A 12,700-nucleotide genomic window follows, 5' to 3' on the forward strand; every position below is an offset into this window, starting at 1 on the left:
AGCATTTCTGCTACACACAGGCGATCTGATTATTGCCTGTGTGTAGCAGAGGCAATCAAAGTACTTCAGCTTTTAGTCTCCCATGGAGACTATTGAAGCATGCACAAAGTAAAAAATGTAAAAATATTAAAAAAACTAACTAAATATATAAAAGTTCAAATCACCCCCCCTATCTCCCCATTCAAATAAAAAAATAAAATAAATCAAATATACACATATTTGGTATTGCCGAGTCCAAAATCGCCCATTCTAGCAATATAAAAAAAGAATTAACCCGATCGCTAAACAGCATAACGAGAAAAAAAATTAAAAACGCTAGAATTAAGGTTTTTTTTGGCCGATGCTACAGTGCAATAACGGGCGATCAAAACATTGTATCTACACCAAAATTGTATAAATAAAAATGTCACTTCGGCGCACAAAAAAATAAGCCCTCACCCAGCCCAGATCACAAAAATGGAGATGCTACAGGTCTCGGGAAATTGCACCTTTTTTTTTTTTGCACCACGTAAATAAAAAGAACCTAGACATGTTTGGTGTCTGTGAACTCGTAATGACCTGGAGAATCACAATGGAAGGTCAGTTTTAGCATTTAGTGAACATTGTAAAAAAAAAAAAAAAAAAAACTGAGGAACTGCACTTTTTTTTCAATTTCACCACATTTCGAATTTTTTTTACGGTTTTCCACTACATGATATGTTAAAACCAATGGTGTTGTTCAATAGTACAAATCTTCCCGTAAAAAATAAGCCCTCACATGGCCATATTGACTGAAAAATAAAATCGTTATGGCTCTGAGAAAAAGGGAGCAAAAAAATGGAAATGCAAAAACTGAAAATGAAACCAGCATAATGACAATGATAACAATTTTTCAATATACAATCTGCCTCAATTTATCAACGTTACAAGATCACTGCTTGTTGTCATTCAGTGGGAAACTACCATGAAATAAAAGGTCTTATTGGAATAAAGAAATCTGCATGCATACTGGTATAGTATCAGTTGGGAACAGTCGGATGACATGAGAGGTTCCCTCTAAAGGGAACCTGTCACCTGATTCATGCTGAAAAACCAAGGGCAGCACCAATAATTTAACCACTTTCTGACCTCGGACGGGATTAATAGGTCCAAGGTCAGATCCCCTGCTTTGATGTGGGTGCCGGCGGCGAGCCCGCATCAAAGCCGGGACATGTCAGCTGTTTTGAACAGCTGACATGTGCGTGCAATAGCGGCGGGTGGAATCGTGCCCACCCGCTGCTATTAACTAGTTAAATGCTGCTGTCAAACGCTGACAGCAGCATTTAACTAGCGCTTCCTGACGGAAATGCACGCATTGCTGACCCCGTCACGTGATCGGGGGTCAGTGATGCATCGGCATGACAACCAGAGGTCTATTGAAGAACTCTATGGTTGTTGATGCCGGATTGCTGTGGGCGCTCATAGCAATGCAGTAAATCTACTACATAGGAGTGATCTGAGCATCGCCTCTATGTAGCAGAGATGACTAGGATATGCCAGCTTATAGTCTCCCATGGAGACTATTGAAGCATGGCAAAAGTTTAAAGGGACACTGTCACCTGAATTTGGAGGGAACAATCTTCAGCCATGGAGGCGGGGTTTTTGGGTGTTTGATTCACCCTTTCCTTACCCGCTGGCTGCATGCTGGCTGCAATATTGGATTGAAGTTCATTATCTGTCCTCCGTAGTACATGCCTGCACAAGGTAATCTTGCCTTGCACAGGCGTGTACTATGGAGGACAGAGAATGAACTTTAATCCAATATTGCAGCCAGCATGCAGCCAGCGGGTAAGGAAAGGGTGAATCAAACACCCAAAAACCCCGCCTCCGTGGCTGAAGATTGTTCCCTCCAAATTCAGGTGACATTGTCCCTTTAACCTGATCGCTAAACAGCATAGCGAGGAAAAAATTCGAAACGCCAGAATTACGTTTTTTTGGTCGCCACAACATTACATTGAAATGAAATAACAGGCGATCAAAAGAACGTATCTGCACCAAAATGCTATCATTAAAAACGTCAGCTCGGCACGCAAAAAATAGGCCCTCACCTGACCCCAGATCACAAAAAATGGAGACGCTATGGGTATTGGAAAAAAGCACAATTTTTTTTTTTTTTTTTAGCAAAGTTTTGAATTTTTATTTACAACTTAAATGAAAGAGAACCTAGACATGTTTGGTGTCTATGAACTCGTAATGACCTGGAGAATCATAATTGCAGGTCAGTTTTAGCATTTAGTGAACCCAGCAAAAAAGCCAAATAAAAAAAGAAGTGTGGGATTGTACTTTTTGGGCAATTTCACTGAACTTGGAATTTTTCCCCCCATTTTCTAGTACAAGACATGCTAAAAACCAAGGGTGTCGTTCAAAAGTACAACTCGTCTCACAAAAAACAAGCCCTCACATGGCCATATTGACGGAAAAAAAAAAAAAAAAAAGTTATGGCTCTGGGAAGAAGGGGAGCAAAAAATGAAAACGCAAAACCGAAAAAAAGCTGGGGTTATGAAGGGGTTAAAGATCTGTCTGGGTGTAACTGGAGATGTGACTAGTCCGATGCCGCCCTCGGCCTGGTCTTCCCTATGCTGCTGCAGGTAATTGTCCTGTCTCTCACATAACGAGCGATCATTCATCTGGAGCGGCACTGGGAAAAGCCACCCGCAGCACTGGACTAGTCTTGCTCCCGGTTATGGTGCCCCGGCTGGATCTTTGAACTATATTTTTTCTTGTACGCCAGCGCATTTCAGCCATACCTGGTTGCAGTTGTGCAGCCAAGCTCCAATTCATGCTCCCGTAGTTTGGGCAGCATGAACTAGGTGATCAGATTCTCTTTAAAGTGAATCTTGTCAGCAAGATGTCACCCCTCAAACTACCGCATACATATGCATGTAGCTAATTTAAAGACTAGTCCAGATGAGGCTGAAAAGCTCTGAAACCTCAGTCACACCAGCTCTATTCCAGATGCTGCCTCCTCCTGCCTGCCTGACACCTTCTATGCTGTGTGTAAAGGAGTCATCTAGCAATCAGCAGGAAGCGGTGCTGGGCAGGGAATAGAGCCGGAGTGACGGTGGCCTCATCTACAAATAGCTCTTCAGTGTTTGATTTGATATGCAAATAGCACTGATTTCTCAGTAATGGAAGAAAAAATTAACCATGTAAGGAATTGCTAGATAAGTCCTTGAAAGAGTTACACGCACAAATAGTTTGAGGGGAGAAATCCTGCGGACAGATTCCCTTTAACCCCCTGTGCTCCGAAGCCTGTTTTTACCTTCACACAGCAGACAGCACAGGAGCCACAGAGCGCACTGGCCACCAATGATTACTCTACAGAGATGGCGTGCAGAGCGGCGATCATTATTTTAAATCCACCTTTTGGTCAGTAACTATAGTTCAGCCATCATCATAGTGTCACATTGTGATTGGTCGGGTCAGGATTGACAGGCCGATCATAGTGATCGCTGACCCGGGGGTGGCTTTAAATCCCCCTGGGGCGATGTGTGGGAGTGGTCTGCTGTCAAAAACAGCAGCCATCTTAACTGTCACTGCGTGATACAGCGCAGTGACCGACACCAGCGGTGCTGTACGTGTACAGAGGATGTCGTGAAGGGGTTAAACATTTGAAAACTTCTCTACTCCTGCTAATACCAATGTGGGCTGTACTGACATCTAGTGGTCAATATATTATTTACAATCAACCATATTCCATTTTTACTATCGGTGTAAACAAATGTCAAAATACCCTACGTGATCATATCCACATTAGTTTCCTTACCTTTGCACTGCACAAGATTTACTAAGGATCCCCAGGTGTCCTTGGAGCAGTGAGGACCCTAGAGAAGGAATCAAGTCGATATCCCATGCGATTGCTTATTTATGGAAACGAAAAGCCCGAGTCGAGCGGCCGCCATGAGCTTACCTTCTTCACAACGTACACCCTCATGTTTCCAATGCTGCAATGACTTGTACGGAATAAAACCGTTCACACGGATGCATTAAATAAGAGAGAAAAGCCGCACACCAGCGATCAGTAACCGTGCCTTTAATGCTCTGTAAATATAATCTTATAAGTACAAACTGATGAGGATATACATTTATTTTATACACACACACAATAGTTTAAATAAGCAATTAGTTACTTGTTAGGTTTCCTCCCTTTCCTAAAGCACAGATTGGGAATCCGGGTGCAGTACAGACATCTCACATTTGCAGAAAGGAATTTTCCTTTGCAAACCAAAGTGCTGAGGTTTTACACGAGCGCAATCATTCTGCACGATTTACCTTGCGATGAGTTAGGGCGCAGCATTCAACTAGAAAGAACGGGAATATGGCATTTTATTTAGTACTGCCATTACAAATCCACTGCGGTTTCAATGGCGTCAGTCAGTAGCACAGATCATGGTATATAGAATGACTGTACAATAGCATGGGGCTAAGGGGTAAAGTCTCTCCTTGTGGAAAGCACCAAGATGGAGAAGAGAGACCTGTGGGTTATGCAACGTTCCCCTGGGAAATTAAATATGTCAGGAACAGCCGCACAGAAGAGAACATGATCTGTAGTGCCACCTTATAGACGTCAATCCGGTCTCTAGAGAACCTTGCCACGGCACCTAGGATATACAGCCAAACGCAAACCTCCATTTGATGGATACATGTTTCAGGGTTTTTGCTCCTCATCAGTGCAACTCAAAATTGAATTTTGAGGATTACTTCCAACAGGTGGCACTAGATCGAGTCCCTGTTCCCTTCCTTTATGCAGAGGCAATTTCCATGTACAAAAAAACATATAATTTACTGGGTTACCTCTGCACCCTGACGTACAGCAGGCAGAGTTCGTATGTGAAAAGGTATTGCCATTATTAACTTCTATAACACATGACATAGATGATGAAGGTTAAAGGGAACCCGACAGCAGGTTCATGCTGCCTAAACCACAGAAAACAAAAGCCGGCCGGCAACCATGTATCTCGGGTGACTAGCGTGAGGCAGTAGACTGACCGTTGTCTCCATATACACTCACATAGGGTAGGACGGTCAGTCTAGAGAATAAGGGCAGGTAAATGCCACTGAGGACCTGCTCTTGGACTAGTCATACATGCTCCCTGGCTGTAATAACACACCCGCCTGTGCTTCATGCAGCATGACTCTGCTGTCAGGATCCACGCATTGATTTAATGTCCAGCCCTCTACCACCATCACGGCATTATCCCTTACCGATGGGTTGTGTGCTATGGCGCCAACATAAGCCGCGGCCTGAAATCATCACTTTCTGGAATAGGTAGCCTCCACTTTCTGACCGCCATGTCATGTCACATACGTGCGCCTTGGGCCAACAAAACCCTTTGACCCATATTTAACACTTGCATTTTATATATGGCAGTCTTAAAAAAAACAAACAGACAAAAAGGAGTGATTTGCATAAAATGTATTAATAAAGTGCACAGCTCTTAATAAATTGGCTGCATTGTAATGCAGACAGTTAATCTGAATGTTTTTGGTCTCATTTTACACCAACATTGATTGATAAATGAGGCCCTTTATGTGTAAGGCTTATTACTGAGAATAAATAGGACACTGGGGCAGGTTCAGAGGTTATCGAGGAGGATTTTGAAGTAGATCTGCTCTAAAATCCACGTAATCTGTGTGAACATACACAAAAGAGGAGAAAGCTGAAGGGCCACAGTTTATCGTCTTCCTTCTCTCGCCCAGGGACTGAGCTAAGGCTTACAACCTCTACGACGCCTGTCATTTATAGAAATCAATGGGCATAATAGTATTCATTAGGTAATGGTCCTGAATTTTGGGTTATAAATATTGGTAGGTATGTACCGCCAACGTCGACATTACCTTGTCCACGGCTTATATACCCAAGAATGGTTCACTTTGAGGGAAACTTAAGGCATTTGCTTCCATGATCACAAACTTTCATTTTAGTGTGACACAATAGATTTCATTAAAACATAAAACACGTTTGCATATTATCTTGTGACATTCTTGTTTCATGCAACACCCAACTCCATATTTAACATAAGTCATAATAGAAAAGAACAGAAATTCAAATGTTTAGGTCCAACACCCTGTGCACATTCACTTATAGATACCGCTCCCCTGCATATACATAGATGTGCAGCATCATGTGTCTGCATACAGCCACCACTAGGGGGAGCTTACTGCACACAGTGTTGCTATGGAGGTCAATCTATATTCAGTATGCAGTAAGCTCCCCCTAGTGGTGGCTGCAGGCAGCAGAAAAACAGGATTTTTGGTTGCTTACCGTAAAATCTTTTTCTCTGAGCCTTCATTGGGGGACACAGGAAACCATGGGTGTATGCTGCTGCCACTAGGAGGCTGACACTATGCAAATAAAAAAAGTTAGCTCCTCCTCTGCAGTATACACCCCACCGACTGGAAGTAGGATATTCAGTTAGTGAGAAAGCAGTAGGAGAAGCAACGAGAAAGAACAATATAATAATAATAATAATCTTTATTTATATAGCGCCAACAAACTCCGCAGCGCTCCACAGATTAACAGTTTCAAACGCTCAAAGAGTGTTCAAAGAACTCAAACGTTAACAGTATAACAATAAACAAAGCTGTTCAACTTGGGAGGGTGCTGTGTCCCCCAATGAAGGCTCAGAGAAAAAGATTTTACGGTAAGCAACCAAAAATCCTGTTTTCTCTATCGCCTCATTGGGGGACACAGGAAACCATGGGACGTCCCAAAGCAGTCCCTGGGGCGGGAACAGCAGTCAACTCCAATCTAGGTCAGAGGAACTCACCACCGTCGCCTGCAAGGTCTTCCTACCTAAGCCGGCATACGCTTAAGCTAGGCATCGAAGTTTCGCGAACATGTGGAGGACCGAACGTCGGTCTGTAGAGGTGCAAGGCAGAGGCCTTATATGTGCACTGCCGGGAGACGCCCACTGCCCGGGTAGAGTGCGCCTTAAACCTGGAAGGAGGAGCACTGCTCTGACCTGGCAAATCTAAACATTGCTGACCGGATTTTGCGGGCATACGTTGATTAGGAGGCCGGAGGGCCTCTCTACGCCGAGCCCTTATACTGAAAAGGGGGCCTTAGCTGGATAGACCCGGTAGCGTGATGAGAAAACGCTACAAAGGACGAGTCCGAGCAGGACAAAGGGAAGGGAATCAAGAATGATGAACAGAACCATGGAGAACCTCGGCAAGGTAAGAGCAGAGCACTGAACCTGTGATCCACAGAATGTACAAAACTGCTGCCACAGACTCTGGAAGTGGTTGAGAGCCTGAAAGGAAGGTATAAAATTAAAATGGACCCACCCCTCGCAAAAATGCAGGAGTGTCCGATGTCTGAAGAAAGGGAGGACCTGGATGAAGGCTTTCATGAAATAAAGGCAAGCACACGCGGTCCCAGGAGAACTCTGTCCCTCCGAGGACCTCCTTAATAATTGGTTCACGTTGGAGACAAACTGACGGAAACCCTCGGAAGGCAAGCTGTCAGGGACTTCCTAGAGGATAAGTCCTGTCACGCCATAAGCAAGTGGTCCTTCGGAAGGGCACCATATTGCTGAATGTCCAAGTAGCACCTGCGGTGGCATCCGCGGGGACGGATACCATGCACTTCCTGCAGGATTAAATTAGTCCGCAAGGACAGAGATTTTCTCCGATCGGACTCCATGAAGGGGGCCCTGATGGAGCGGCTTAGCCCATGCGTCTATAAACCTTGCTGTCTAGGTGGAGACAAAGGCAGGGCACAATGTAGCGGCGGACACTTCAATGGCCGACTTTGCCGTGGACTATTAGTTCGTCGTTGGTATCCTTGAGGGATGCTCTCTGTGGGAGAGGAGGACTGGAAAAGCTGGAAAACCGGAGGGTCCAGAGACGGAGAAGGGGTCCAGCGCGTAGTAAGTTCAGGGGAGAGGGAATATAGGAAAACCGAGAAGCTTCCCTCTTTGGAACGGCTGGACTAAGGATTTTAAGAGAAAAACCCAAAAAAGACCATTAAATTGAAATGACAAGGAAAAGCTTGAGAGTAGGGTACTGGGAGCCTGCTAGAAAGCATGACAAGATGGGCATTGATAAGCACAATCGGACATGAGCAGTCAAGGGAGAAGAGTCCATGAAAAACTGGAGTATGTCAATTCCATGGGAAGTTGGCCCTATGAAGGAGTACATAGGCCCCGGAAAAAAACTTGACTGCCAAAAGGAAGATCCGTACCTATGACGACCTGAGTGACCCTATCCGTCCCGGACCCTCTGGAATGGGAGAGGATTGTAGTGTGTGGATCTACTTACCTAAGTATAAGACACCACACAAACGAGGATAACAATGAAAGGGATACGAATCCTGCTGAAGGAAGGAACGTATTATCCCAAAAACCCATCATTGGATCCAGGCGTGGAGCAGCCCTGTACACTGGACGATGCTTGCACAGTGTAAGATCCAATTCCTATCCGAGGTGGGAGAACCTGTTCCTGCCACAGTCGGAAATAAAATCCCGGCGCTGCTCGAGGTTGAATCCAGTGTCTGTAAGAAAGAAGAGGTAAGAACTGATGCATAAATAGGAAGCTCTGTATAGAGGTAGTTCAAAGGCCCCTAGAATAGTGCCGTGAACAATCATGAGTCAAGGTATTATATGGGCTCTGACTTCGTAAGAGACAGCCAGACGTATAATACTGTAAATCATATAAGATGGAGTAACGCACTGGATCGTGCAGATAAATCTAGGACAGCACTGTAAACTTACCTACTGGATAGTTAGTGGTAGGACCGAATAACCAAACAGAGTGGAGAGGCTCCTGGGGAGCAACCCGCAATTAAGGCCCAGTGCGTGGCTGAAGGAAAACTGCAACCAGTTGGTACCTGACACCGGCGAGTTCGACCTACCTGAAAGTGGACTGGCCACTTATGCTGCCACTGAGGTCCACCCTGTGGCACTGAGATCCGCCTTGTGGTACGTGCTAGATGTTCTGTTTAGCTGTTAATAGACCACAGACGTTATTGACCGTGAAATACTAGGTAAAAGTTGCGGCTCTGACTCACCTGAATGCGGTTGTAACTGCTGCAGCAGTCAACGAGAAGTGATAAATACCGGGCACCTCTCTCTGAGTGGTGATTAAAGGGTAGCCTAGGCAGATGCTGCAAAAGAACCTTAGGAGAGTGATAGAGGGCGTTTCTGACATACCTGACTCTGGAGCAAAAGAGCAGGACCAGTGCAGCAATCGATCTCGGGCACGTCTAAACCACTGGAACGATGGCAGGTATTGACTTAATGTGTCTGGAAGATGATATCTAAAGCCTGGATAGCAGACAGTGCTGCTGCAATCGACAGGAGGAATAGGGGAGTGCACCTGACTTACCTGAATATAGTACAGAACGCCGGTACCCCTGCGGTGGTCAATCCAAGACATGACTGATCCGCTGAAGATACGACAGTTTCAAATAACGTACTGTACCTGGAAGGTGGTGCGTGTGAAACCTGGGTGTCGGATAGAGTACTGCTGCAATCGGCTCTTGGTATCCTGCAACTATGGCAGATAGAGTACTGCTGCGATCAGCTCTCGGTATCATGCGACTAAGGCGGATAGAGTACTGCTGCGATTGGCTCAGTATCCTTCGACTATGGCAGATAGAGTACTGCTGCATTCGGCACCCGATATCCTGCAACTATGGCAGATAGAGTACTGCTGCGATCGGCTCTCGGTGTCCTGTGACTAATCAGCCTGGAGAGAGCCCTGGAGAAGGGTATAGGAGAGAGTTGATTCTGTGTTGCGGTCTAGGTCGTGATACCTGACGGCATTAGGCAGAATAACAGCTTCCGTGTAGTAAGCCGCACCACGGAGTCTGTCTTGAAGTATGTCCTGCCGTGCTCATTCTCCTGAAGGTAGGACAGTAGGCTTGTCAACAGGGAGCCTAAACTCTACTCTCTGTTGTGCACCTGAGTTCAAACCTTTGCGCCTGCGATCTGTGGTCAGATTCTTTATCCACTGAGCCACAGCAGACGTTGCTGGGAAATACAGACTCTTAACCGGCTGGAAGTCAGGTCTGAACACTGCAGTCGTGAAGTGAGTAGGAGCAGCTCCCTTCTCTGCTTAGAGCAGTGTAATGGTTGCGTCCGGAGGAGGCTGCAGGGAGATGGAGGGCAAGTGCCTGAGAGCAGGAGATATGGAAACATTTGATATGCCAGGGCTCTAGCATCGCTGTGTGTAGAGAAATAGCCGAGCACCGCTGAAAATCAGGGCACAGGTCTGCAATAGCAGAAATCACAACAGCAGTGTGAAAACGTAGAACTCTGAGAAATATGCAACTGAAACCTTCTACGAAGTGAACGTCATATGGCAGGTCTTATAATGGTCCATCTCCCCGTGGAAGGTGAGGGGCGGACAGTGGCCCAGATGACGGCAGCGTGGGGCATACTGCCATACCCCGCTGGAAACTGCACGGCTCTAGGGCACTTATTACACCGGTGACTGCACGGCTCTTGCTACTACGCCAGTGACTGTACGGCTGTAGAGTGCTACTTTGCCAGTGATTGCGCGGCTCCAGAGTACTATTACGCATTATGCCGGTGACTGCACGGGTCTAGAGTACTACTACGTATTGCGCCAGTGACTGCACGGGTCTAGAGTAGTGATACACCATCGACTGCACGGCTTTAGAGTACTAATACGTAACACACCAGTGACTGCATTACGCCAGTGGCTGCACGGTTGACCGGCTTGCATGAAAGGACGACGAGAACACTTTCTTATAGGATTAGGCATGATAAGCATACCTACTAAGGAATGCCAGAAGGTTAGGGGAACAGGAGAGATGCAGAGAGGAGGGCCAAACTGCTAAGCAGCGCTACTCACAGCAGTTGTAGTGTCCTGTAGTCTGCTCCAAGGTTGTAACTGTGACAGGCATCTGGACACAGGTCCAGGGCACCAGTATGAAGATGGAGGCGGGGAACCCGGCCATTGCAGATGCACGCTGGTGGCAAGCACACAGATCGGAAGAGGGGGGGGGGCGCGAATAGCCATCAGTTCCGGAGGAGAACGGTTCCCAACAAGATAGCGGCGATCCCAGGCCGAATGGTGCGGCTGGGAGTAGTGGGCGGAGCTAGCCGCTCTGAACAGGAATGGGTACTAAACCGCCTGTAGGGGAGCACCAAGATGGCACGGTGGGCGGAGCTTGCTGAAGATGGTCGGGCGGGAGAAAAGCCCGCCCGATGAAAAAGGAAGGGGGCGGAGCGCGGCACCGGAAGTAGGCCCCGGGAGAAGCCGGGGCCTAAATTAGAAGCCGGTGACCGCTGAAAGGTGTGCGCGGGCGTAAAGGAAAAGGTGCGGGCGTCCCGCTGACAGGCGCGGCAGCTGCCGCATGCAAAGAGGCGCCGGTGCCGGAAGTAGGCCCCGGGAAGAGCCGGGACCTATATTAAAAGCCGGCCGCCGCAGGAGACTACCGCGGCCGCTGGGAAGGACCGCGGGTCACCTAAAAGGTACGACCGCTGTGGAATTTCAGCGCGGCTGCCAGTAGGGGGGCTGCACCGCAGAAGGCAGAGTGATCGCGGCCGTGGGGACATCAGAGCCGCGGCGCAAAAAGATAGGCCCCGATTTCTTGTCCCTAATAGCCCCAGTGCAGAAAAGGTGCGGCCGCAGGGATAGTAGTGCGGCCGCAGAAATAGTAGTGCGGCTGCCAGTAAGGCACCGCACAAAGTAGCAGGGGAGGTAGGGAATCCAAGACTCGGAGCACCAATACTCACCTAACATCCCACGCAGTCGTACTAACCTTAAAAAAACATGGAAGATATTAGACGTCCTTGGAGCTGGTGGACGTCCTCGTCTCCTCCGACCGACAGGCTCTGGAAGGCGAGTGGATGGGGGACGGAGCCAGGACCGGACTTCTGAGCACGCTTGTGTGCTAGGATCTTGGTCCTGGAGAGGGATCTATGAGGATACGGGGTGGCAGTACACGCCGTACTCATAGTCCGCTTTGTGGGACTACAGGTGTGACTGTTCACCCTGTATCCCTTCCGGAAAACCTGAAAAGAAACGACGCACATTGAGGTAGATAAGGGTCTAATGAAAGACCCGTGTCCACCTCCTACTGACACTAAGCTAAACTGAATATCCTACTTCCAGTCGGTGGGGTGTATACTGCAGAGGAGGAGCTAACTTTTTTTATTTGCATAGTGTCAGCCTCCTAGTGGCAGCAGCATACACCCATGGTTTCCTGTGTCCCCCAATGAGGCGATAGAGAAACTACATTTTAAAGCTTCGTCTATGCAGGGGATTTGGAGCTTTGTGTCAGAATCTACAGCTGCGGAAGAAATTATTCAGCACATAATTTTAAACTATTTAAATTATAAGAATAAAATGAAGTTCAAGGATGGACATGCAGAGTAAAGCTGAAGGATCTCCTTCTCAGAAAGTGAAGCTCTTAAAATAAAAAAGGACAACATTCATAATTAGGTTAAACCAATAATATATTAAAATTATATTAATAAAGATTAATTCTTTTACAAAGCCAACTCCCATTGCCTACATAGATATAAAATATAAAAACTTGGTTTAAGCCTTATGCCTTCAACGCCACAGTAACGTGTTGCATCTTAGAGTGTGCGGGCGGCCACCTCCAGGGTGAATGCCGAGCACCTCGGAGTAAGCAACACACGAAGAGACGAGATAACAATGCCCAGTCACAGCTGGGCAACGTGCACCGGCACCACCATCG

This window comes from Ranitomeya imitator, chromosome 3, assembly GCF_032444005.1.
Source record: "Ranitomeya imitator isolate aRanImi1 chromosome 3, aRanImi1.pri, whole genome shotgun sequence".
Taxonomy (NCBI): domain Eukaryota; kingdom Metazoa; phylum Chordata; class Amphibia; order Anura; family Dendrobatidae; genus Ranitomeya; species Ranitomeya imitator.